Genomic DNA, 27,421 nt, shown 5'->3' with positions numbered 1-27,421 from the left:
TGTTTTTCACACTCCGCCGTACGCACATTATTTTTATTTTACTCGCATTTAATTTTTTATTTTACTTATCAGTTAGTAGGCTCTGTGGTCCTGGATTTGGGAAAAACATAGCAAGTATGGCTCATTTCTGCCACATGGTGCTTAGAGTCTCAGCTAGGGAGACTTGAATGTCTAGAGATGGCTCCATTACCTCAGCTGGGATGACGTGGGGGCTCTGCCCATCTAGAACCACCTCCCAGAGCAACTACCTGTGGCCTTGAGACAAGGCATGAGCTTCCTTCAAGTATGGTAGCTCAAGGTCAGACTTCTTCTATGGCTCCTCAGGGGTCCCAGAGGAAGTGCCCCAGCTAAGAAGGCAGAGGATATGACCTTTTATTATCTGACCTCAAAAGTCACAGTGTCATTTATGTTGTGCTGTATAGATTGAAGCCATGGCAGGCTTGCCCGGGTTCAAAGAGAGGGAACAGAGTCCACCTCTCAGTGGGAAGAGAGTAGAGCAATTTGCAACCATGCTTTGAAATAGCAGTAGAAAGCTGGGCGTGGTGGCGCATGCTTGTAATCCCAGTATTTGGGAGGCTGAGACAGGGGGATTGCAGGTTCATAGCCAGCCTCAGCTACTTAGTGAGAACTTCTGCAACTTAGTGAGACCCTATTTCAAAATAAAGGATAAAAAAAAATAGGGCTGGGGATATACCTTGAAGTTAGAATAACCCTGGGTTCAATCTCCAGTGCTGCAGAAGACATACATACGTACATACATACATACTTAAAGCAAAACTTAGGAAATCTTGAAATAATAGGAATGCAAAAGTCAAATATATAGAAAAGTTGTAATAAAAATAATGAAAATAATAGCTGATGGTATAGGGCATAATTATGACAGGCACACAACTATATGCTTTACATACTTTACTCAAATTTCATAATAACCTTAGGAGGTAGGTTCTATTATTACACCTATTCTGTAGCTGAGGGAACAGAAGCACGGACAGGAGAAGAGGCTTGCTCGGGCTCACACTGCTGGTGATTGATACAGATATTGACCACTCACCCCACACTAGCTATATGGCAATGTATAGTAAACATATATTGCATAATATACTGGACATTTATAATGTGTCAGGCAGTCTGTCCAGCACTTTCTATGGATTTTTTATTCTCAAAATAACAATGTAGTTACTGTTACGGTTTGGGAGAATATGGTTGTGGGGAAACTGTTCCCCAGGAACCTAAGTGAGGGTCCCAGACACACTTTCTCCCAACCCATAACAAAACCGAAACGACCAAAAACATAAAAACTGCGGGTTCTTGTCCTAAGCTAAGAATAAATATGCATAGCTTGGACAGTTGCTGAAGATTTAAATAAGTTTATTAAAAAGATAGTAATACAGCCGGGCGTGGTGGCGCACGCTTGTAATCCCCGCGCTTGGGAGGCAGAGACAGGAGGATCGCGCAGGTTCGAAGCCAGCCGCGCGCGCTGGCTTAGGAGACCCTGTTTCTAAATAAAAATATAAAAATAGGTCTGGGAGTGTAGCCCAGAGGTAGAAGGGCTTCCAGGAACCTCAGTACCTCCAAAAAAAAAAAAAAAAAGGAATACAGAAAATAGAAATACAAAAAATAGTTACAGCCCCATGCCAAAATGGCATGAGGGGGGAGGGTGGCCCGGGACAACTCACCACTCCCCAGATACAGCACGTGGACCGGAATTTTTATACCCATGACCTCCATCTTGTTTGCGTAATTTTGATGTCGTGAACATCCCTGTAAGGTACCTCCCTTATCCTGTAAGGTACCTCCCACAGCAAGGTGTGGCAAAGTGTCTCCTTTCATGAAAGTCGACCCCTCCTACCATCTTAGCTAGCTTATCATGTAGATCTGTCTTTAGATAAAAGCCTAGTTCTCCTCTCCTATTGACTTGTTAATTACTTTTAGCTATATTAATTTACATTGGAATAGTTGCCTGCTTTTAGGCAGAAACCAAGTCCTTGCACAGATTTGCCCCTCACCCAATTTTTGAAATATTAATAATCATAGCTTTCTCAAATCTTCCTAGGCCATTCCCTATACTGGTACAGTTACATTATTTCTTTTACTTTAAGCCTGAAAATGCTGAAACCCAGGAAAATTAATTTATCCACTCATGCATAGAGGGAGGGTTTAATTTCATCTCTGCCTTTCTCCAAAGTCTGGAGCCCGGTAAATATTCATGTAAGAAACCAGGAAGGATCTGGGCATAGTTAGCACATGCCTTTAATTCCACTTCTTGGGAGGCTGAGACAGGAGGAACACAGGTTTGAGGCCAGCCTCAGCAATTTAGCAGACCCTCAGCAACTTAGCAAAACCCCATTTCAAAATAAAAATAAAAGCCGGGCGTGGTAGCACAGGCTTGTAGTCCCAGCATTCGGGAGGCTGAGACAGGAAGATCGCAGTTCGAGGACAGCCTCAGCTACTTAGTGAGGCCCTTTGCAACTCAGTGAGACCCTGTTTCAAAATAAAAAGAATAAAAAGTAGGGTTGGGGGTGTAGCTTGGAGGAAGAATGCCCCTGAGTTCCATCCCTAGTACCGCAAAATAAATAAATAAATACATAAACAAAAAATAAAAAGGGCTGGGTATGTATCTCAGAGGTAGAGCGCCCCTGTGTTCAATTTTCAGTGTTATAAAAAAAAAAAAAAAAAGGAAAAGAAAAGAAAAGAACCCAGGAAGGACCCAGGATGGAGATTGAGAGGCCTGGATGGACGTGGCTGTAGATCTTATAGACGGGATTTGGGCCGAGAAGTTCAGGGCTTTGATGGGAACGAAGAAGTATATTCTCAGATGCAGAGATAATGGCTGTTGTGTGTGTGTGTGTGTGTGTGTGTGTGTGTGTGTGTGTGTGCGCGCGCACGCAGAAGCAGAGTTCAGCTCAATGTGGCTGTGTTATAAGGCTCACATGATGAGTCCCTGCCCATACCGGTGTCCACAGAGAGGGCGGAGGGGCGACACCCAGCCCAGTGGAGAACTGACCCGCAGCTACTCACTCCAGGTTAACACTTTTTTATTTTTTATTTTTGGGTGCTGAGGATGGAACCCAGAGGCCTTCTACTCTGGGCTACAGTCTCAGACGTATTGTCTATTTTATTTGGAAACCGGGTATCACCAAGTTGCTGAGAGCCTCACCAAGTAGCCGAGGCTGGTTTCGAACTTGCACAATCCTCCTGTCTCCGACTCCCAATACTGGGATTACAAGCGTGCGCCACCACGCCTGGCTGCCTGGCTCGTGTTAGCACCTTTCAACATCCTCCACCCCAAGACTTGATTATTAGCATCTTCATTTTTTAACTTTCTCTTTTTCTTTTGTGGTGCTGGGGACTGAACTCAAGGGCATTCTACTTCTGACTTCCATGCCCAGCATCTTTTCATTTTTTGAAATTTGGAGACAGAGTTTCGCTAGGTTGCTGAGAGCCTCCTTAAGTTGCGGAGGCTGTCCTCAAACATGAGATCCTCCTGTTTTAGCCTCCCACTTACTGAAATTACAGGGGTGCACCATCGTGCCTGACTAGCACCTCCATTTTTCAGACGAGAGGGACTAGAGGCCCAAAGAAGCAACAAGTAAGATGATAAACAATTAGCCAGTCATTCAACGTGGAGATCAGAGCTCGGGCAAGAGAGACCCGGCCAGCCCAGCTTCATCTTTAGGTCTAAAGAGGTGAGACCTCTTGCTCCAGGTCAGCGCAGACCGAGGAAGGGTATCTGCTAGAACCCAGGTCTCATGACCCCTCGTGCACTGCTCTTCAATTCCATTTATTTGCCATTGTCTACAGTGCTAGCTCCTCCTAGGTCTTCCCGACTCCTCCTCAGCCAGGGAAAGTCCTGCATTTCTGTAACACTGATGCCCTCCGAGCACTCATTGTTCCACTCATTGCCTCTTGCCCTGGACTGCTCTCTCCTAGAGGGAGGACAGGGGCGCTCCTTAATCGCTGCTTCTCCACGTCTTCCACAGGGTCCAGGAAGAGACAGTGCCTAACAAAAATTGCTTATGAACAATCCAGTGATCCATGAGGAAAGAGATGAGGGAGAACCGAGCTGGTGGGAGGAGAGGGACTGGGCTGCAGCTTCAAAGCATGGGGCAGAGTTAGAGAGGCAGAGAAGAGAGCAGGACCATGAGAGAGAGAGAGAGGGAGAGAGAGAGAGAGAGAGAGAGAGAGAGGAGAGAGGAGAGAGGAGAGAGGAGAGAGGAGAGAGGAGAGAGGAGAGAGGAGAGAGGAGAGAGGAGAGAGGAGAGAGGAGAGAGGAGAGAGGGGAGAGAGAGGAGAGAGAGAGGAAGGGAGAGAGAGAGGAAGGGAGAGAAAGAGAGGGAGAGGGAGAGAGAGAGAGAGAGAGAGAGAGAGAGAGAGAGAGAGAGAGAGAGAGAGAGAGAGAGAGAACATAGCCCCGGCCTGCTCTCCTTGCATCTTGGGCTGCTGTTGGTTAAGGATTCCTCTTTGACCTGGAAGTAGCTATGCTGATTCAAGCCTCAGTCACTGGCAGTCTGGATTCCCCTAGCAGTAGTGTTCTAGAAACCCCCGCTCCCTGGGCAGACACCCCAGCTGTCCTTCTGTGCTTATTAAGGGGAGTGAGTCAGGGTGGTGGCTTAAGGCGCCATCTCCACCCTGCCCCCTCCCCTCCTCCTGTCTCCCGTCTCCCTGCTGTGCTATTTCCAGCAACAAGCTCACAAGGCTTTGTGGGGAGCAGAAAGCACCTAGGCTTTGGGCCCCCAGCCTCTGGATCTCAGCCGCTGGCCATGGGACCTGGTGCAGAATGTGTGTCTGCTCCGGGTCTGATTCCTCCCCTTAACGCAGGGTTGTTGTGAGGGCTGAATGGGGTCCGCGTCCAGGCTGTGCTCAGGATTCAGGGTACGCTGGCTATGCAGCAAGTTCCCAGAGTGTCTTTGGCTCACATGCCCTGTTCGCCCCCTTCAGCATGGATGACAGGGCCACTTTGATGTGGCCTCCAGCTGGATCCCAGGAGCTGTCGCCTCCTTCCTTCCTGGTTGGCTGTTGTACCTCATTCTGCAAAATCCCTTTTTGGGGTTCTCCCTGGTGGTGGTGGTGGTGGGGGAAACTCCTGGACCAGCTGCAACTGTCCTGTTTTGTGCCTCATTCATTCAGGTCCTAAGAACTTAGTGGGCACATATAGGCACAAAGAACCGCTCCCTTCCTGCCCCCCACGGAGGGCTCTAATGCTAGAAGCCGGGGCTCTGAGGCAAGAGTCATAAGCTTCGCATTCCCGGCTCAACGACTCACTGGTTTTATAATGGTGAGCAAATAGCTCGACCTCTCTGAGCCACAAGCGTTCATGTTTGAAAGGGCGGGGCTGGTGCTAATGGCCAGTTGCCCCCCTCCCCCACTTACTGTGAGAGTCAAATGAGCTAATGTCTGTGAAAGTGCTCTTGTAAACCAGAAGCTGCCATTACACCATGTGGCCTATTATTAATAATAACTGGTTTCCCTGATTCTTCCAACTCCTTCCCCAATCCCCGAGCTGACTTGAAACCCAGGCTCTGCGGAAGGAGGTGCACCTTTGGGGCCAGGAGCTTAGACTAATTCTGTGTTACTTACCAAGGAAATTCCTTTCTTTCTTTCTTTCTTTCTTTCTTTCTTTCTTTCTTTCTTTCTTTCTTCTTTCTATTTTGGTGGTACTGGGGTTCCTGGAAGCCCTTCCACCTCCGGGCTATACTCCCAGACCTATTTTTACATTTTTATTTGGAAACAGGGTCTCCTAAGCCAGCGTGCGCGGCTGGCTTCGAACCTGCGCGATCCTCCTGTCTCTGCCTCCCAAGCGCGGGGATTGCAAGCGTGCGCCACCACGCCCGGCTACCAAGGAAATTTCTGTAGCACATCTGACTTAAACACGTGGAAGCAAAAGGCCGAAAGGGTCGCCAACAACACCCTTCCTGGTTTGACATTTAAAAGCAACTGTGGCAAGCCCACTTGGAACCAAGAAAAAACAACAAAGAAACAAACCCTGTTCACAGGGGCTTCTGGGGTGCTTGCAGCACGATACACCAGGCACACCCTGCTCAGTCTGGTCACTTTCTGTGTCCCTTTGCTACTTCCCTGCAGAGGCCTCTGTCTCCCAGAAGCCTCTGCTTCTGAGCGTGCCCCTCATTCCAGTTTTGCTCTTAAATGAGCAAAGTGCCAGTCTTCGTATTTCTTGCTTACACCCCACACAAGTCCCCTTGGCTCTCAGGCGGGGAGATAATGGGCCTCCTCTGTGCCTTCCAGCCTCATCCCAGGACCTCCTGCCTCCTCCTGCTTAGGCTTTCTCTGCTTCTGCTGGCCCAGCACTTGGTTCTACAGCAGCCTCCTCTTCCTGGTGGGCCCAGCTCAGCTCAGCTCAGCTGTCTTCTGCGGTGAAGCTTGTCCTCACCCCCTCCCACAAGTGAGCTGCCTGCAATGTGCTCCCCCAGCCCCTTCCTTTTCCGTGCCTGAGCTGTCCTACCCTGTGTCAGGGGCTGTCACGGTTAGGATGTGTCCACACCAGGAAACAGGAGCTCCAGCAGGGCAGACTTGTCCTGAGGGTCACGGCCCCTAACCGGTGCTCAGCAAGGAACAGTGACCCGAGGGGATGACTCATCGTTCATGACTTGGTCGCTGGAAGCTGGGGCACTCGGAGATCTGAGGGGATAAACACAGATGGACTCACTTTAGAGAAGAATGAATAAAGTATACGACGCTTACTTTTTCTCTCCTAGATCTTTCTTTAGCTCATGCCAACTAGCTAATGTTGCCCAAGACTTACAGGGTGCTTAATCTGTGCCCAGGATTTGATAGGAGTTGACTCCTGCAGTGTCCCCCGCCATTCCCAGAAGTAAGCTACTAAAATCCTACTGTGACTTCCCAAGAGACACTGCGCTTCAGAGAGTTCCAAACACTTGCCCAAGGTCACTCGGACAGCAAGCAAAGCATTGCTCTTTGAGCCAGGGTCTGTTTTTCTCTAAAATCCATGCTTGTAATTACTGTACCAGACAGCACGGGCTTTGGTATCACAGGGTAGAGGTTTGGATTCCTAGGACTTACACGCCATGTTTATTGAAGTATCCTAGTTTACCTCGTTGTGATGTTTCATTTAGAGTGTTCTGGAAGATGATGTGCGTAATGTACTTGGTTTTCAACTTTGACCATGAGTCACAAGATACAGAGAGACTTTAGGTTTTTAAAATTCCTGCAGTTTTCAGAATTAGGACCAATTGCTTTTTTTTTTTTTTTTTTGTGGTACTGTGGTTCCTGGAAGCCCTTCTACCTCCGGGCTACACTCCCAGACCTATTTTATATTTTTATTTGGAAACAGGGTCTCTTAAGCCAGCGCAGCTGACTTTGAACCTGCACAATCCTCCTGTCTCCGCCTCCCAAGCGTGGGGATTACAAGCGTGTAGCACCACGCCGGCAGCACCAATTGCTTTTTTTCTTAGCCATCCTCATAGGACATCGGGGTGTAATGGAGCTTCTTGCATTGGGGGAACTTTGAGGCAAATTAATTTGTCCTTTAACAACTAAGCCAGTGGGAAGGGCCTCCAAGAAACAATATTACTGCTTAGAACCTTCTGAGAAAAGTTCAGTCGCTGACCCCTGAGCACCTTCCTGGCCATTCAAGGGTGGTTGTGTTACTATCTCTGCCTCTGCCTCTTGCTTTTCCAAGTAGGATGATGTCAGTTCCTCCAGACTCTTTTACATTCTCACCATCCCCCTAATCACAGCCCCAAACAAGCTTCAGTGTGTCTACCCCTCCCTCACCCATGAGAGCCAAGATGAAGACTAACAACAAAGATGTTCACTGTAGTACTGATCCCAACTGTGAATAAAAAACAATACTGCTTACATAGTCAGTGATAAGGGACTGGCTGAATTGATTACAGCCTATGGTATGAGAAAATGGCCCTCAGAAATGGCTATGGGTCTGGCCATGGTGGAGTATCCTTTTAATCCTAGAACTTGGGAGGTTGAGACAGGAGGATTGCAGGTTCAAGGTCAGCCTCAGTAACTTAGCAACTAAGTGAAACCCTGTTTCAAAAAATTATATATATATATATATATATATATATATATATATATGTGTGTGTGTGTGTGTGTGTGTGTGTGTGTGTGTGTATCTATATATCTATATCTATCATCTATCTATCTATCTATCTATCTATCTATCTATCTATATGGCTAGGGGTGTAGCTCAGAGATGGAATGCCCCTGGGTTCAATTCCCAGTATACACGCGCGCGCGCACACACACACACACACAGATATATAAACAAATACTTATTGGCCTGCAAAGAGAGGTAGGGTACAATGGGAAATGTAGGAGAGAGAGATGGTAAATATAATACAATAGCATTCTTGTCTCTAGAGAAGACAATCTGAAAGTATTCAAAAGGGTAAAAGTCTTTTTTTTTTTAAACCTCTGATTTGTGAGATTCTGGGGGGGGGGGTTCTTGTTCTAAATTTTCCAGTTGAGGGGGGAAGTATGACTTAGTGGTTATGAAAATGGACTTCAGAAGCAGGCAGAACTACTCTTAGTCTATTTTCTGCCACGTGAGAGCTTCATGACTTGAGTTTCGTAATTTGTAAAATAGGAAGAGTAACAGTGGCTGCCCCCAAGGACAGGCGAGAGATTGAGCAGACCAGGTGTGTTCTCACCAGGGTGCTGTGTGCTAGGTACTTGGCTAAGAAGACTACCTAGGTGCGTGTCCTCTCATGATTCCGGTTCTACAAGGGAAGAATCCAGCACTCCGAGTGGTTGGACACTTGTTCTAGTCCCGCATAGAGGGGGCTGGCGACTTTTCCCGTTCTTGGCACCCCAGATCTTCTTTCTCATCTCCGTGCTGACTCATTCTGGCCCCACTTTGACTAAAACCCCGGCATTTTCATACCGGCCCTGGTGTCTCCTCCATCCTCTAGTTGCACCTTATCTTACTGTTTTTGGACTCCAGTATACTAATTATTGACCAGACAGGTGGATGAGAAACCTGGGCATTCAAATCGCACCACTGTCCATGAGGAAGTTCAAGAATAAGCCCGTGACTTGCAGCGGGAACTTGCCCCCGCTCCCACCTCACACTTGCGGAACCCCAGGGTAGACCCACGTGAGCTTTGCGTTTTCCTTTTCTGCTCATCTGGAGAGAGAGACTGGCCCTGATGAGAGAGTGGGAAAGCAGAGGGGGCTGTTATTGGCCAGGACTCCTCTCCAGGAGGAGACAGGGGCCTGTGAGGAGACCATTGGAGCCCAGGTGTAAGAGCAGGGCGCATGCCAGGCTGATCTGGAGTCCAATCTCTGCTCCTTCACCTCCTTACCACATGGCCTTGACACCTTAGTAAATTGTCTGCACTTCATCTTCTCATCCTCAAGATGTGCCTGTTACAGCTGGGTGTGGTGGCACCTGCTTGTAATCCCAATACTTGGGAGGCTGAGATAGGACGATCATACAGATTTGAAGCCAGCCTTCCTCAGCTACTTAGTGAGGCTCTCAGCAATTTAGTGAGACTGTTTCCAAACAAAATATAAAAAAATAGGTCTAGGAGTGTAGCTTGGAGGTAGAAAGCCCCTGGATCCCATCCCCAGCACCACATACACACACATAAAAATAATTGCTATTCATCAAACGTCAATTGTCTACGTTCTTGCTCACCAATCATTATTCCTCTGCTCATTAATTGAGAGATACAGAGGTGGCTCTGCTTGGCAGGCACTCTGCCTGGGGTATCAGTGTGGCACACAGGGGTAATGACCAGTGGTCCTTAAGGCGACAGCAAGCATAGCATTTTAGGACAGGAGATATTTGAGTAGGAATAGGAGTTTTCTAGGTAAATACAGGGAAGCATTTTCTAGAGGGGGGCAGGTTTAACCAACACAGAACATGCAAAAGATGGGTAAGATTGTGGGGTTGAAAGTCATGTTCCTGGCTGACCTGTTCAAACTATCGGTCTTATGTGGAAAAAAATCCCAAGGATTCGTTAGAAAAATAGCCCCCCAGCTTAATTCAAAATTCAGTTCCATGGAGCCACTGGTATATACAGTAAATATTTATTCAACAATTACTACAGTGCAGCCAGGCGTGGTGGTGCACGTTTGTAATCCCAGTACTTGGGAGGCTGAGATAGGAGAATCACAGGTTGGTGGCCAGCCTTAGCTACTTAGCGAGGCCCTCTGCAATGCAGTGAGATCCAATTTCAAAATAAAGAATAAAAAAATTGGGCAGGGGGTATAACTCGAAGGTCGAATGCCCCTGGGTTCCATCCCCAGATCTGCCAAAAAAAAAAAAAGAAAAAAAAAAGAAAAAAAAGAATAAAAATAAGTAGGGCTGTGTAGAGCTCGGAGGTAGAATGCCCCTGGGTTCAATCTCCAGTACTGCAAAAAAAGAAAAAAAGAAAAAAGAAAGAAAGAAAAAGAGAAAGAAAAAGAAAAGAAATTACCACAATGCTTTGTACTATGCTGGGTGTCGGGAAGAAAATGCTGACATATTTCTTCTGGTGATTTCTTAAAGGCTCAGAAGTCAATGTCACATATAACTTGACAGTGATCAGCGCTGTCTTCTGTCTTTGACCCAGGACAAAGCCGACCCCTACTCAAAGGACATCTTACTAGGATGGCATTCTTCTTCATTAATTTGCACAGTGCAAGAAAGAATGTGACATACTTTTTAATCACCTTCTCAAAATACAAATCTATATATAAATGTGACTCATCGTCTTATCTATTGGCATATATTTTGATCGAGCCCTGTCATGTGCTAGATGAGTGACAATCCTTTACAGGGATCAGGACCATGGCTGTGAATGGGGTTATTTCATTCAGCTTTGTTTGTTTGTTTGTTTGTTTGTTTGTTTTTGTACTGAGGATTGAACTTGCAGGCATTCTACTTCCAGGCTACACCCCCAACTCTTTTTATTTTTTTATGTTCAAACAGGGCTTGCCTTACTAAATTGCTAAGGCTGGTCTCAAATCTGTGATCTTTCTGTCTCAGCTTCCCAAGTAAGTACTGGGATTACAGTCATGTACACCTCCCCCCCAGCTGGTTCAGCTATTTTTATTTGTGAGTGAAGAGTGGCTTGTCCAAGAGTTATAGTATGGATTTAGACCATCGCCCTAGACTACAGGAGGACATGGCAGCCATGTTGGAGGCGGGGCTTGCTTGCTGAGGAGGGCTCCAGGTTGGCCTTGGGGATTATATTTGACTCCTCTTCCCCTTGCTTGCCCTCTGCTTCCAGCCTCTGTGATGTAAGAGCAGAGCCCTTTTTCTCTCTCATGCTCTCTGCTCCCCACGCCATAACCTGAGCCCCACAGATTGCACCCGGCCTTAACATGGACTGAGCCCCTGAAATCCCCAGAACTCTGAGCAAATAAATCTCAGTCCTCTAATCTGTGGTGGTCAGGTGTTTAGGCACACCAAGGTTACCTGGAAAGCTTTATCAGACTTGGAAGAACAGTTACGGCTGCTGATGACGAGGCCACTACATGCTGAGGCCTCCCGAATCAAATGACTGTGTTACATAGCCAGTCTATACCCAAACCATAGTGGGATCTGCCATGAAGTTAGTGCCCCACCCTCTACCCCTCCCCAGCTCCAGAGTTCAAAGGTCAACCAGCTCAGCGCTGCACTGGCCACCTTTGCTCTCGCTGAGCTTGGTCTCCAAGCCACCTGAAAACACAAGCTTCACCTTACCCTAGACTCTTCCTCAAATGGTTCTTTCTCTTGCTGCTCTGCACATCTTTTTGAAAGACAAAACCACAAACCCAGATAGGCAATTAGGGATTGAGGGCAATAGCAGTGTGGGATTATTTAGCTAATTGCCGTCCAGTGTGAAAGAGTGTGTCATCTCTGACAGCTGGCCTGAGTAATCTGAGCAGTTGTAGCCCAGTTTCTACCTTGTGTGTGATAGGGTCTGGTCTCAGATGAGATGGGGGAAGGGGATGAAAGGCATTGTAGATGGCTCATGGGTTGTGAACAGTGAACAGGACACAGCCATCAGGTTCCCGCTATCCACCGGTTCATACGGTGCCTTTGATTTAGGTTTGTTCTTATTTCCCGGTATCTTGAGAACCCATGAGCCTCGCAAGCAGCACCCTACACTCAAATCCATTCTCATCTCATAGAATCAAACACAGGTTGCTTCTATGGGTCCAAACCAGTACAGTCCTTTCCTCTGTACTGGTTTTAGAGGCAGGGAAGGGGGGATTTGATATGCCCATGGTTACTCAGAGTGCTTTGTCAATGATTAATCCTTTTTTGGCTGGGACCCTATGGTCTGGAACACCCAGCAAGGTCAAAACGCTCAAGTATCCCGAGTCTCACTCATAGGAGTGTGAGAAGGATTGCTATGTTAATCTGAGCTGTGGTGGGAGAGATCTTGGATGGGGAGGGTGGGGGAGTTTAATGTCCTTATATATCCATTCTTAGAGTTCTTTGGAAAGAGAGAACAGTGCAGTTTACAGGATCATGTCTCAGATCGCCAAGTACAAACCCAGAGAAGGAAGAAGTTAATTTAAATTCTTGCTTTTTTCTACGGGGGAAAAAAAATGCACTGGCCTGTTCCCCGGGGCTCATTTTCCATCTCTGCTCAGTATACACTGAGAGTCTGCAGAAACCCGGGAAGAGGGATGCTGCCCGGCACTCGCCTTTGAGGCTCGACCTTCCATCATACGCCGTGCACCCGTTCCTTGCTAGCCCGGGACTGCCTCTGCCCTCCTGAAGGCGTGTTTATAGCGGATGCAGCTTGCTGGGCCACACAGGGAAGCTGCGGGGGGCGGGGGAAGGAGTCCAAGTTCACAGGTCCCGCATTCCAGGCGCCCGTTTCTGACATTGAGCAATGGTGTAGCTCTGCCAGGTTGAGGTCTGTCCGATTGGAATGCAACTGAAAAGGAAAGTCCCGGAATGATGTGATTCAAACACTCACCTCCCCGCAACCCCAGTTTGGGTTTTTAAAATTCCTTTTTAATTCTCCGATGACACACTCAGCCCAGCACTCTTGCTGACCGCATGGTACTTGTTGGTGCTGATAAGTGCAGCTTCCCAAGAGATAGGAATGCAAATCATCATATTTTGTTGAGTCATGTGTACTCTGCAGCTCTTTCCCAAACATTGCCTCAGACCTGTAATTGGCAGCTCCCAGGGCTCCGTGCTGGATGACTCCAAGTGCCCAGGAAAAGCTCAGTCCATTTCTTGAAAAAAAAAAAAAAAATGTGGTCTCACTCTCTCCATCTGCCTGGCTGTAATATCCTGTTCTTAAGGAAGCTCAGCCCCTGGGGGAGCAAAGGCAAAACTGGTTTTGTAGATAAGTTGGGAAAATATGGCTGTTGCCCTTTCTCACCCACCCTGGTCTCTTAGCAACAGGACAGCTGATAGTATCCACCAGGAGTGGAAAAAAAAATCTCAGATCATGTGGGGGAGCCTGTCTGAATTCTTGCCTGCAGTCTGATTTATTTAAAACTCTGCTGCATTCCTGGGGTGGAGACCCAGGCATGGAGTCATGAGAGCATTCCCCTGCCCCACGCCTGACCTCCAAAAGTGAGCACATAGAGGGAAAGCTCAGAATGAGAGGGGACTCTTGTCTTCCTGTATGAAAATCTGTCTGGTCTGGGAAACCATTGCCTTTGACTTGGGGAGTAACCGTGGGAAAACTTGGCCATGTTCACAGACAGAGGTGCCTAGAGGGGGAGCCAGGAAAGAACACAGAGCTGGAGGTTTAGAGCCTGAGGTCCTGCGGGTGCCAGACTCCCCTTCCTTATGGGAGAAGCTTTAAGCTCTCATCCCCACCCGTGTTGATTTTCTCAGCTGCAAAGTGAGGCGATAGAATGAGATCTTCTATGGGGTGTGTATGCCTGTACATGTATTTACATAAATATTCCTGCTATGTTATGTATCTATCTGATTAATTCATTCTCTCTCTTACACACACACACACACACACACACACACACACACACACACACATCATATGCTACAGCAAGAATTCAAACCCGGGTCTGGTCAAGTCTGAAGCCCATATTCTTAACCTCTATCTTATGCTGTTATGGCAGACACATTTAGGTGCCGCTTAGCTGTTACATCAGGTGATTTTTTTTTTTTGTGGTACTGGGGTTCCTGGAAGCCCTTCTGCCTCCAAGATATGCTCCCAGACCTATTTTATATTTTTATTTGGAAACAGGGTTTCTTAAACCAGTGTGGCTGGCTTTGAACCTGCGCGATTCTCCTGTCTCTGCTTCCCAAGCGCGGGGATTACAAGCGTGCGCCACCACGCCTGGCAATCAGGTGATTTTTAATCTCTATCTATGAATCCATGGGGATCATGGGGGTTTGTGTTCACATGCTTGCCTTCTCTTGGAACAGCCAGTGAGCTCAGGGTCCTCCACTATGAAGAAGAGTCTGTTTGATCTGCTGCTGTTACGAGGATAAGATGAAAGGATGTAAAACACCTGGCACCATGCCTGCTATGGTATGTACTCAGTAAAAAGGGGAGAAAGGTTGAGAGAGATAAAGATTGAAATATTTATTGATTATACGTTCCTTGATGATAAGGACTTGCCTTATTTCATAACCTCGGCACATTGTGTGACACACAGAAGACAATCGAGTTTGCTGAGCCGCGTGAGCGTCCCCACCCATCCACACACACAGGTAAGACTGATGACTTTTATGACTTGATCTTGCTGTAGCATTCTAGCAGGGTTCTGCATTTTAAAGCAATATATCACAGCTAAGATAACTAATGTGACTGGGTGAGTTTGACTGCTTCATATACAACTTAATACTCTTCAATCATTTTAGAGTGCAAATTCTTGCCTTTCAAAGTACCCTATTCTGTGTGGGGGGGGGCTTATTTTGTTAGGGCATTTCTTTCTGTCTCTCGCTCCTCTCTTCTTTTTTACTCAGCACTTCGTATGTAGGACGCATCTTGTTGGGCATTTTATATTCACTATTTCGTCTTTCACTTTCCTTATACAACATTTTCAGATAGGTCTTGTCATTCCCATTTCACAATGGAGGATCTGTGGTCTTGATAATTAATTCCGCTCCCTCGTCAACACCGGAGAGCTTTGAGCATTTCTGATTACTGGCACTTCCTCAATTCATCATATATTATCTTATTTAAAGTTTGTAATGACCGAGATGGGTGGATACCAATGATCAGACCTCAGTTTCAGGGGAGGTAATCATTCACATGCAAACAGATTAACTAGCATACCCGGGTAACCCAACCTATAACTGACACCAGTGGGACTTAAACTTGGGTAGTCTCACTCCAGAGTGAACTCTTCTAACAAGTTTGATCTACTGATTTGATTGATGCCCACAAGTTCACACACCCTCTGTTGCCCTGGGGAGTATTGTATGGCTGATCTAGAACCTGACTCCTGCTCTTTTTGAGGGTGCATATCACTGTCTCATCGTTGGCCCTGAATAAACAAGATAAACTGAGGATTCAGAAGCACTAGATCCATTATCCAAAAGGATTTAAAAATTGACAGACATCTTCAAGAGGTCCTCTAGTCTAACTGTACAGCATGGCTTGCTTACTGGGTTATAAAAGCAGTTGAGTAGTTCATGACCAACATTCCCAAAACAAAGCGCATAGAATAGAAACCATCAACAGTGACTAAAGTTAGGTGAAGCGTGTGGAGGAGCAACGTGTTTGTTATCTGTACAGGTGACTGTTTTTGGTTACGATGTAAAATGCATTTCTTACTGAGGGTGGTGTTTGTCAAAGTTTTATAAATGTTGGTTCCATCTAATATCTTTCAAATTTTATTCTGAGGCATCTGAGTATGTGTTGAGTCCCTTAAGCATGGATGGCGCAGGAAAGGTAGGGTGAGCTTCAAAAATGTCCCCTCCCAGCTAGGGTAACCCCGTGTTTATCTGCCTTTCACGGTGGATTTGCATATAACATCTTATCTCTTTTACAAAGTGGAGTCTAAGCCAGATAAGGTAATGCAGGCTTGTGATCCTAGTATGTGTGAGGCCGAGACAGGAGGATAGCAGGTTTGAGGCCAGCCTTGGCAATGTAGCAAGACCCTCAGTAACTAAGTGAGAGCCTGTTTCAACAAACAAACAAAAACAACAACAACAACAAAATAACAAAAACAAAATAAAAAAAAGCAAAGAAAATAAAAAAGGCTGGATGTAGCTCAGAAGTTCTGGGTTCAATCCCCAGTACCAAAAAAACTAAACATGAGAAAACAAAAGAGCTGAGGAGCCACTGACTTATCCCATTGGAAACGTGTTATATTTTGTATTCATTCATTCCCCCATGACTTTGTGCGCTGACCAAGGACTGGCTGTGTGCCCAGCAGCTTTGATGACAACCACGGAATATGCAGAAAGATTAGAAAATGAGGTTATCTTTCTAATTAGGATCTATGTGATAGCAATTTATTGCTGATACCAAATATTATAAGGAAGTGCATACAGAGGTTGCTCAGAATCTGGCAACTTCTTTAAAACCAGATACAAAGCATTACTTCAAGATGGAATATGGAGGAATAAAAGCTGGATAGAACAATGGGGTTGAGACTGAAAATGAAGAGTGAAACTTTGGCTCGGATCAGAAGCATAAACACAAGCACAATACCCATCTACTTGACAACATTTTAGTACTCAAAGTCTAAAGTCATTAATTAACTTGTCTGTGAGTCACCAACGGGGCAGGGACCCAAGAAGACAGACAATGATGGGAGACCCTGTCTGTCTCAGCTGAGACCATTCCCAGGCCAGCCAAGCAGCTGATCTACCAGCTGACCACAGCCATATGTGTGAGCATGGCAAGATCAACCAAGCCCAGTCTAGAACTGCCTACATGACCTATAAACTGTAAGCTAACTTTGGGAATATTCTCTTGGGCATCACATTTTACCAGATTCTCCCACAGCCCTCTCCTGGCAGATTCACTCTGGAAGACAGTACCATGACCACACTGGATTGTCAGAGCTATTAACTAGAAATATTTACAATAATAAGCTAGAGTTTCTGGGCATGGTGGCGCATGCTTGTAATCCCAGTACTTGGGAGGCTGAGACAGGAGGATTGCACATGTTTGAAGCTATTCTCAGCTACTTAGTGAGGCTCTCAGAAACTTAGTGAGACCCTGTTTCAAAATAAAATATAAACTAGGTTGGGAGCATAACCCGGAGGTAGAGGTCCCTGGGTTCCATCCCCAAGACAACACAAGAAAAATAATTAGCTAGATATGTTCACAAACTACAATGTGTTCAGGTCAGGGTGGGGAGAAAGGTTCTGAGAACTTGTTAGATAAAAAAGTTAAAAAACCTTCACTTAAAAAGTAAAGGATGTTTGTAGGAACATGAGCTCTGCCTTCAGAGACTTGGCATTAGTAAGAGAAGTGGGGTGCATAATTTGTAACTTCTGTGGCAGATTAAATAATTGGATGTGATTCTTACACTATAATGTTCATTCTTGTCTAAGCCCTTTAGTGAATAGCTTCACTAAACAGGGTCTCACTAAGTTTCTGAGAGCCTCACTAAATAGCTGAGAATAGCTTCAAACATGTGCAATCCTCCTGTCTCAGTCTCCCAAGTACTGGGATTACAAGCATGCGCCACCATGCCCAGCAACTTAAACAACATGTGCTCCTTCTCCTTCATCTTGGACTTGGGCATGTGACTTGTTTTGGCCAATGACATTTAGGTAGAAGTAGAGACTGTTTGGGACTTTAAAGGACATCTCATATTTCCATTTGCCCTCCAGCACTTCCATCACCATAACACGTCTTGATTGGCTTACATCCAAGGTGAGAAATAGGTAGAGTCAACTCTGCTTCCCTGTAATGTGCAGCAGAGACCTGCCTCCTGGCCAGACCATGCATTTGTAACGGAGAGATTAATACTTGTTTTTAAATGCCCCTCAGGTTTGGGACATAATGCTGATTTACCAAGGAGTAGCCAACGGACACACTTCTGAGATTAACATTTGCATCAAGGTAGAGCTGCACCAAGGAAGAAGACTTCTATTGTACTGAAGGAAGGGCTCTCTTTTTTTTTTTTTGCCAAGAAAGAAAAACTGGTGAGATTAGGAGTTTTCTGTACACTGAGATGGGATGTTCAACCATCAGGAAGATGCACGTGATAGTCTTCCTAGTAGAGAATGAGATTTTTATTTCAGAAAGACTATGACACAGAAATTTTGGGGAAGTCTACAGGCCATTCAGTTGTGTTTCAGCAGTCAGGCAGCAGTCAGGGAGGGTGGGTATAGAGGTATATACCTATGTCTGCAGAAAAAGGATGAGTTATGATGAATAGAGAATGAAGAGAGATTGTTGAAAATCTCACCAAGAAGGCCAGGCATGGTGGCAAATGCTTGTAATCCTAGCATTCAGAGGGCAGAGACCAGAGGATCTCGGTTCTAGGACAGCCTCAGCTACTTAGCAAGGCCCTTTGCAACTCAGTGAGACCCTGTTTCAAAAATTTAAAAAAAAGACTAAAAAATAGGGCTGGAGTGTAGCTCTGAGGTAAAATGCTCCTGGGTTTCATCCCTAGTAACACACACACACACACACACACACACACACACACACACACACACACACTCACCAAGATGCAAGATGTTAATCTTTGTTTCAAACCAATGTTCATTCAGGGTTCAACTTAATATCTGCCTGTCTTTACTCTATGTTTTCCTTACTCCTGCAGATGCAGCCCAAGTCCAATTTTATTTTCAACCTTCCTGATCTTACCAGCATATAGAAACCAACCCACTGTTAACTTCTTTATCTTGGCTGTCATTTGCACATTGTCTTAACATTTTCCTTTGACTTTTTCCAGGCTGGGTTAGATGTCTTCACGTAGTGTTTCCAGAACTGAAGAATTTGCTGTTCTGACCATAGTCTCGCCCCTCTTTAAAACTGTCAGCTGGAAGGAAGCCACGAGTGTGGCTTTTTCAGTCTGGGAACCCTCCTACCACAGTGTTCAGCAGGAAAGATTTCTCGGATGTGGATTTCATTGGTCTTTCTGTCCTAAAAGGCTTTTGGCACTACGTTTTTCTAGTACTCCAAGACTTTTGCAGTAATACTCAACAAGTATTTGATGAATGAGTCTTCCCCTGACTTACAAAGCCCCGTGTCATCTCGCTCTTCCCTATCTCCTTGACATCATCTCCTATGACTCCCTTTTACCCACAGACCTGCTCTAGCCACAGTGGTCTTTTCAAAAATTTTCAGTCCTTAGAGCTCCTTCTGCTCTCAGAGCCTTTGCATTCTTATTGGCTGACATCTCTCCCCCTTGATCTACAGTGGTGTCCTCTTTCATGTCAATAATATGTCAGTTCAAAGGTCTCTTTAGCAAATACTGAATGTCCAATCTGAGGTACCACCCTGCCTCTCTCCTCCACAGCCTCCAGTTTCACGCAGTTCTTCCATGACAGCCTCCAGTCTCAGTTCTCTGCATGGCCTTTGATACTTTCTGACCCTTCCTTCCTTCCTTCCTTCCTTCCTTCCTTCCTTCCTTCCTTCCTTCCTTCCTTCCTTCCTTTGCTTGGTTATTGATTGATTGCCATATATATATATATATATATATATATATATATATATATATATATTTTTTTTTTTTTTTGGTGGTACTGGGGTTCCTGGAAGCCCTTTTACCTCTGGGCTACACTCCAGACCTATTTTTACATTTTTATTTGGAAACAGGGTCTCCTAAGCCAGCGCGCACAGCTGGCTTCGAACCTGCGCGGTCCTCCTGTTTCCGCCTCCCAAGCGCGGGGATTACAAGCGTGCGCCACCAAGCTCGGCTATAACAGTATATTTTGAATGAATTAATGAATGAACATGGGTTAAGCACTTAGCTGTGTGTTGGGAATATGGTGGAAAGAAGGCAAAGTTCTTGCCATCAAGAATTTTATAATTTTTGATGAATCAATGACCAATGTATATATGGCATAGCAGACAAGCCTAAACTAACCAACTAGATAACAAACACCAACCAACAACAACAAAGTAACCAACCAACCAACCAACCAACCAACCAATAAATCAACCAACCATAGATCTAAATTGTATATAGCCCAGCTGGCATACCTACCCAGGCCTAGGGTTACTGTGTGCAGCAAGGATAATAATACTTAGTTTTCAGCATCACCATGAGGGTTTAAATGAGATAATGCATGGACAGTAACACCCCACACCATGCTGGGATGCAGCAGGAACTGTGTGCGTGGTGTTCTTCATTCATCTGTCCTCTGGCATGTGAAATACAATGTATTAAGAACCTCGTGCTGATCTTCTATCCAAACCACTATGGTTTTGGACTCCAAATCCAGGTGCCACTCCTAGTTTTCAGTCCAGCAATGAAAACCTTCCCTTCCTGGGTCCTTGGGTGTGCTAACAATAGAGATGAAATTGATTATAGGTCATCTGTGCAGCATGTACTTTGATTCTTTCAAAGCTTTTGTGTGACCCAGGAGGTCTTGTTAGTTGCTGTTCCAGCACAGTGTGTGTGTGTGTGTGTGTGTGTGTGTGTGTGTGTGTGTGTGTGTGTGTGAGCTATGTGATAATTGGCCATGAGCCACTGAAAAGCATTCGGAGTCCGGAAACACTGTAGACCAGGCTGGTGTGCTGCAGAGGCACAGTTGACAAGCGCTGCCCATTTTGCCTGAAATCCTGAAATGCCACAGCAGGGTGCCAGTTCTTGAGTTTATATCACTGCTAGATTAAAACAACAACAACAAAAACAATGCTGTAATTTGCATATAAATGAGGGTTTGCTGATTAGGAGTGTTGTACCCCAGACCCTTAAACAGATCTTGTTGAACCCTAATAGTCAAAGCACTGTGTCGAGTGACCTAGGTTCTGAACAGGGCCATGATAAAATTAGGGGAGTCCAGACCTTGGGACAGTTCTTGCTAGAGACAGGATGGCTGAGCATCTAGGGAGCCAGGTCCAGCAGATGTCCTGGGGAAGGGCACCTTTGGTCAGCGGAAGGGCTAGGCCAAGGGCAATTACACAACACAGCTCCCAAAGGTAACATATCTGTCCCCCCTCCACCCACACAGATGTGCCCTTTAAATATTTATTTGCCCACCTTTGCTGTGTGTGGCTGACTTTGTCTCAGAAGTCAGGTTGATCCCTTTGAAGGTGTTTGCTAATTAGATCCTGTTGGGAAGTTAGGCAACTTCACATGTATTTATCCTGTGTAAAGTCCTCGCTGGACCCGAGACCCGTGAACAGCCCCAGGGAGGGGAGCTGTGGTTTCTCTGCTTACTCTCTTTATTGGAGGAAGTTCTAATGATTGCCCAATTATGGTGAATTACACACTGCTTCTCCTTCTACCATTAGCCTTTGTCTCACTTTAAAGCAGTTAACAGAGTGACTGAAGCCAGAAAGCAAAATGCTCTTAGCAAGTATGTTTAAGGATCCTTGGTGTTCTGGGTTCGGTGTGACACAGTCATGGAAAATGTACTCGGTGGCATAGTACCTGGGCCACAGGGACTGACTGAAATACAGTTGTGGCTTGAAAAGAAAATTGCTACAAGGATTCCAATCCAGTCAGCCTGCAGGTCACTGCCCTCAATATTTAAAAATAATATTGGCTGCTTCAAAATCTACATCCTGCATATGCCTGGGGTGTATGTTTGGGCAGAAATTAATGGAGCATGCACGTATATGTTTGTGTGCATATACTCAGCTGAAAGAGCTTTCGGAAAAGGTGACAGCTCAAGGAAGGTTTCCACTTCCAGAGAGGTGACATGAAGCCCTTGAGGGTGCCCAGTGCATGCTGGGAATGGTGTTGTCAGCCCTGTGTCACAGCACGGGTGCCCACGTGCTTTGCTTGACAGGACCCGCCTCTCCTGGAGGGAATCAGAAGCTCTCCTCTCTGCACCCAGGAGCCCTTGTTCATAGTCTGTCATGGGCCGTAATCCCTGAACTCTTGTTTTTACTGCTGTTTCTTATATACCACCTAGTTTAGTATTCAGCTTGGTAGTGTGGATAAAATGATCAGATGGAGCCATCTCATAGGGAAAGCCTGTTTTCCGCTGAATGTCCTTGGATTGCAGCTTTTCTCAATCAAACAGACAGTACATCATATCACCCGGTTAGCATTGGAGAGAGAGAGAGAGAGAGAGAGAGAGAGAGGAGAGGGAGAGAGAGAGAGAGAGAGAGAGAGAGAGAGAGAGAGAGAGAGAGAGAGAAAGAGAATAATCTTGGAAGTGGCAGGTGGCAGGGTGGAGAGGAATGGAGCCACCCAGCAATAGTGGGACCCACCCACCCCAGGACCCACCCACCCCTGGAAGATGGGATCCTTCATTTGGGAAAGGTTACTTTCTTTTTAGTCATTTTCCTACCATCATGCTGGTCTCCTTTCATTTCTGTCTTTTGGGAGTAGAGCTTAGTGGATAGGGCTGCTAGGGTTGAACTATCTGGATCCGAATCGCATTCCCAGCAATGAATGCTGGGTAGTCTGGAGGAGGAAGCTGCTCCATTCATCTCTCTGTGTATCTGGTCAGTCTCCTCAATTGTAAAGTGAAGGCAATGTTAGCACTTCCTAAGTGTGCTGTGAAGGTTAAATGAAACAGGAGTCAAGACCTGAGGCGTGGTACCCAGTTTAGCATTAATGCTCAGGAATGTTGGCGATCCCTCCCTGCAACACAGAATGATCCCTCTCATTGTGCTTTGCTCAATCACTGATGGTTATTACTGTCTCTATTATTGAATCTTCAGAACAGATTGAAGTGGAGAAAGTATTTTATTACTTTCTAAGGAACTTCACCATAAAAATTACTGTGGAATTTAGCTCTGAGCATACCTGAACACACCCATTCCATGACTAATTCACTCTTGAGTTATTACTCAGTTCTGTATACTTTTGAAGAGATTTCAAGGGGATAAAAGACCCAGGACTTTCTCTCTGTCTCTCTGTCTCTTTGTCTCTCTCTCTGTCTCTCTGTCTCTGTTTCTCTCTCTGTTTCTCTCTCTCTGTCTCTGTCTGTCTGTCTGTCTGTCTCTCTCTCTCTCTCTCTCTTTTTCTTTCTCTCTGCACAGAGGCTTATTCAGGAAAGCATATTCAAGGGAGATTACAGGCTATCTCTGAAGAAAGAAGCTGAACTATCTCTTTTAAATTTTCAGTTTCTAAGAGACACGTTTCCCTGAGGGACTGACCATAAGGACTCCCTATTTCAGAGAAGAGCATCTCTGTTTTGCTTGGCTTCACATTGCCTATCTTCATAAATGCCAAGTCTTCAGGCAATCCCATCGCCAGGGCAGAAATTATATACCAGTTTGTCCTTACACCTTTACAGCACATGTTTTTATTAAATTCTTATAGACATTTATGACTAGTTTAATGTATTATACTTTTGAACAAAATGTGATACTACTCAAATTATTATTTCTAAATCTTCTTTTACTTTTTTTTTTTTTTTTTGGTGGTACTGGGGATGGAACCCTTCTACCTCCTGGCTACACTCCCAGACCTATTTTATATTTTATTTGGAAACAGGATCTCTTAAGCCAGTGTGGCTGTCTTCGAACCTGCATGATCCTTCTGTCTCTGCCTCCCAAACGCGGGGATTACAAGCGTGCGCCACCACACCCGGCCTCTTTTAACTTTTAATAATATAAACTTCCTGCCAGATCAATGAAAAGGTTTTAATTTCATTTTGAGACTAATAAATTCTAATTATCAGACCATCAGGGAGCATCTATACCATTTTGAATGACTATTGTGTATTACATAATGTTCGTAACCAAAGCCCTATTTACAAACATAGTCATGTGTTCTGAGGAATGCATCATTAGGCAATTTGGTCATTGTGTGAACATCGTAGAGTATAGTTACACAAACTAAGACACCTACAACATCAGGAGGTGATATAATCTTAAAGATCCACCTTTGACATTGTGGCCACTTGTTGACTGACATGTTGTTGTATAGTACATGGCTGTTTCTGGGTTGTTTACCATGTTGACTTATTATAAACAACACTGTGACCAACATCCTTATACTTTGATTTTCTTGCAACTAACTGTTAGAAGGAAAAAAATAGCTGGGAGTGGCATTTCCAGCTTAAAGGGAATGTACTTTTTAAGGTTCCAATAAACTGTCCTTCAGGAAGTGTTTACCAAGTGTTTCTTCTTCAATAATCTATGACAAAGCTTCCCCATCACTCTTTTTCACTTCTTAGCAAATCTGAGAAAGGATAACTCTGTGTGGTGAACTTGGTTGAAAATAAAGAATGACTTTCCTGGGACTTCAGCTGAACAGTGGTGTGAAGAAAGCAAAATCCTGGCATGCTTGTGACCCTTCAGTGTGGCACCCTGGTGCTGGGAACTGTTGGGCTGCTCTGTTCTGTGACACTTTTCATACACCCCAGTAGCTCTGGGTTCTGCTTTCAAAACGTAGCTATTTTTTTCTTAGGGGACAAGGGTGGATGGTGATGTAAGTAAGAGAAAAAGTAGATGGTGGTTCAGGGAAGAGATGTCAACATTGTGAGCTGTTAGTGGGAGGTAACCAGCTCTTGTGGCTCAACACTCTAGTGTATTTCTCAGGTGATCGCTTTGAAGAAGTACCTAGTTTCGGAGGAGTCTGACCCTGGGTTATTCCCAGTGCATCAGTGGAACTCAGTAGGCCTGAATGAATCATAATGAAGAAGTATGACTTGCTGCGGTTTCCCAAGACCCGGTAGACATGGAAGGGAATGTGGCCAGCCTTTCTTTCAACCTTTATTGGACAGCTGGTGGCAATAGCTTGTGGCAGGGGCACAGAGTCTTTGAATACCACGGTGGCTCACAATGCTTTTATGACACCTCAGTTGTACCTTGGGTGCATATTGTGTTAGGAGGAAGGATGGAGAAAACTCAAGCAGCACCCACCCTTGTAGGACCCTCGGTTTCTGATGCTTCCAGACATGCTCACCATTTGGGACTCTTGCCAAGAAACGCAACTGCTGAAGCTATGGGACTCGTTCCCAACTGTGAGTGCTTGTTTGATGGGAATGCCTGTAGCTCTAGGTAATTCTGGAGCTTATTGACTTGGGCAAGAGCTCCCTAGCATCACTGCAATTGGAGGACTGAATGATGCAGGGAGGAGCAACTGAAGGGGGAGCATTGTTTATTGACACAAGAGAGTTTTGCAAGGGCTAAAAGTTTATGTGTGCATGTATGTCTCTACCATTCTGTACCTCATAATGATGTATGATGACAATGGTGCAAAAATAAATTTAAGAAATTAAAAGACCAACTTAGAAAAAGACCAACTTCATATATGCAGTTTCTACATTAAAGAAATAACAGCAAAATAGTTTACCAACTTTCAGAAGAGAAAAATGGATTATCATTCACTGCGAATTCTCACAGGTAAGCAGGCGAGCATCCATACCTAGGGCAGAGGAAAATTTAGCATACATTCAGCTGTGGGACCTTGCCATTCACAACCGCACCACATATTGCCTGAAGCATCTACCTGAGATTTCTTAGGATTTCATCTTTTTCTTCATCTTTCTCTTTTCTTCTTTCCTTTTGTATCTTCTCTTCCACGTGGAATAATGGAAAACAATACAGAACTTAGAATCAGTTAACCTGGAATGCAGTTGTGGTGAGATGGGGCTTCTCAGAGCATTTTTTCTTTTCATGTCTGCTAACCGTGTGTAATAAGACCTGCATTTTTTTCACCACAGGTAAGTTGAATTTCACGTGTATAGTTAGAAACAGATGTATTACTGCCACCAAAGTTTAACACGTGTGTTAATTTTTTATATTTTAATTTTCTGTTATTAAAACATGGTTCTTGTTTTCTTCCCTTGACCAGATGTTTGAATGGCCGAAGACACACAGGAGCAGGAGCATCTGTATCTCTGCTGGTGGAATTTCAGGTTTTAAATCTGAGGGTTATTAGAAGATCTTTCCCCTCTGTTTTGGTGTAATCAATAGTGGAACCAGAATAATCTGCTTTTTCCTTTATGCTGATTTTCCATCTTTCTAAACTTTCTATAACTTTTTTATATCATTCCAGATGACTCAGATTGCTGCTATAATAGGCTTTTAGTTGCTGTCCCATATTTATCTTTCCATGCCAGTGCATCCTACACATAACTTTTATTCACTTACTGAGCAAACATATGATGGAAACCTGCTAGGTTTCAAGAACTATAGCTGGTAGACATATTCCTAGTGAGTTCAGTTTGACTGACAGATTAAGCAAATACCCAGGGTTTTGCTCCTTCTCTCCCTCTGATTCCCATCACTTTTAAATAAATATCCAGAGGACTTCTGGGAAGATGGTGACCAAGAAACGTAGCGTTTACTAGTCCTGCTAACACTAGATCTCTATTGCCACAAAATCAGCGCTTTTCATAGCCAGAATACACTATCAGCAGAGAAATAAAAAAGTATAAACACAAGGGACAGAGAAAAAGAAGACTAGGAGAACAATCAGAGACCAGAAAAGAAACCAGCCCACATTGCAGTGGTGGAGCCACACCGGCGCCATCTTGCTTCACAGCACCAGGCTCCAGAGAGGAAAGGTAAACAAGGAGCTAAAGTGAGCAGCTGCGGAAAATTCGGGAGTAATTCAGCCCTTCTTTCAGCATAAAGAACATCTAAAACTCCCAGTGGCCAAGCTCATCATGCCTCCCAGGGACTCAGAACGGAGCTCAAAACCAGAAAAGAAATATGCCAGCCTCATGACCAAAGGCATATCAGCAGTGCCATATTGTCAGCAGCAGCAGCGAATTCACCATGCCCTCAACAGCTCCAAATCAGCGCACACAATAACTGTAAGTGAAATTGCGGCCCCTAAATGAGAAATCCCAGCACTGCACCCCCAGGGACTTGTGCAGCTTTGATAATCTCTCTGGGTCTGATATTTTACAGTCCAACCCAGTATAGGAGTAGTGGTGGCAAAGATACCACACTCTAGTTGCAGCTCCCTGTGGAAAACGCCCCGTCTGGCACCCCCATGGTCTCTCACGCAGCCTTGATTAACTCCCTGGGTCTGAGACTTTATGATACAACCCAGTAAAGGAGTAGTGGCAGCTGAGATTACCACAAACTTGAGACCCAGAGCACCCTAAGTGAAGTCATGGTAACCCAGAGAAGAACCCAGAGAAGGCACAAACTTCTGAAATCATGGGAAAGAGAAACAATAATAGAGCAATGAACGCCCACAACCCCATAATATTAGAACCTGATAACACAGAAATTCAGATATCTCCAGAAGATCAAATCAGAAATATAACTATAGAAATAACACAGGACTTTTGAAAAGAATTTAGAGAGAGTCTAAAAGAAATAAAGCATGCAATCATTAAAGTAATGGCATCAATTCAAACTATAAACAATCAATTAGACCACATGAAGAATAGAATCTTGCTCCTAGATGATCACTCCAAAAATGAATGCATAATTTATAACTTAGAAAAAAAATCAGACAGCAGAAATCTGACATTGAAGAAATACGGGCCCGTTTTAGAAGA

The sequence above is a fragment of the Muscardinus avellanarius genome, assembly GCF_963383645.1.
Source record: "Muscardinus avellanarius genome assembly, chromosome: 4".
In the NCBI taxonomy this organism is placed as follows: Eukaryota; Metazoa; Chordata; class Mammalia; order Rodentia; family Gliridae; genus Muscardinus; species Muscardinus avellanarius.
Note: the sequence above shows the minus strand (reverse complement) of the source record.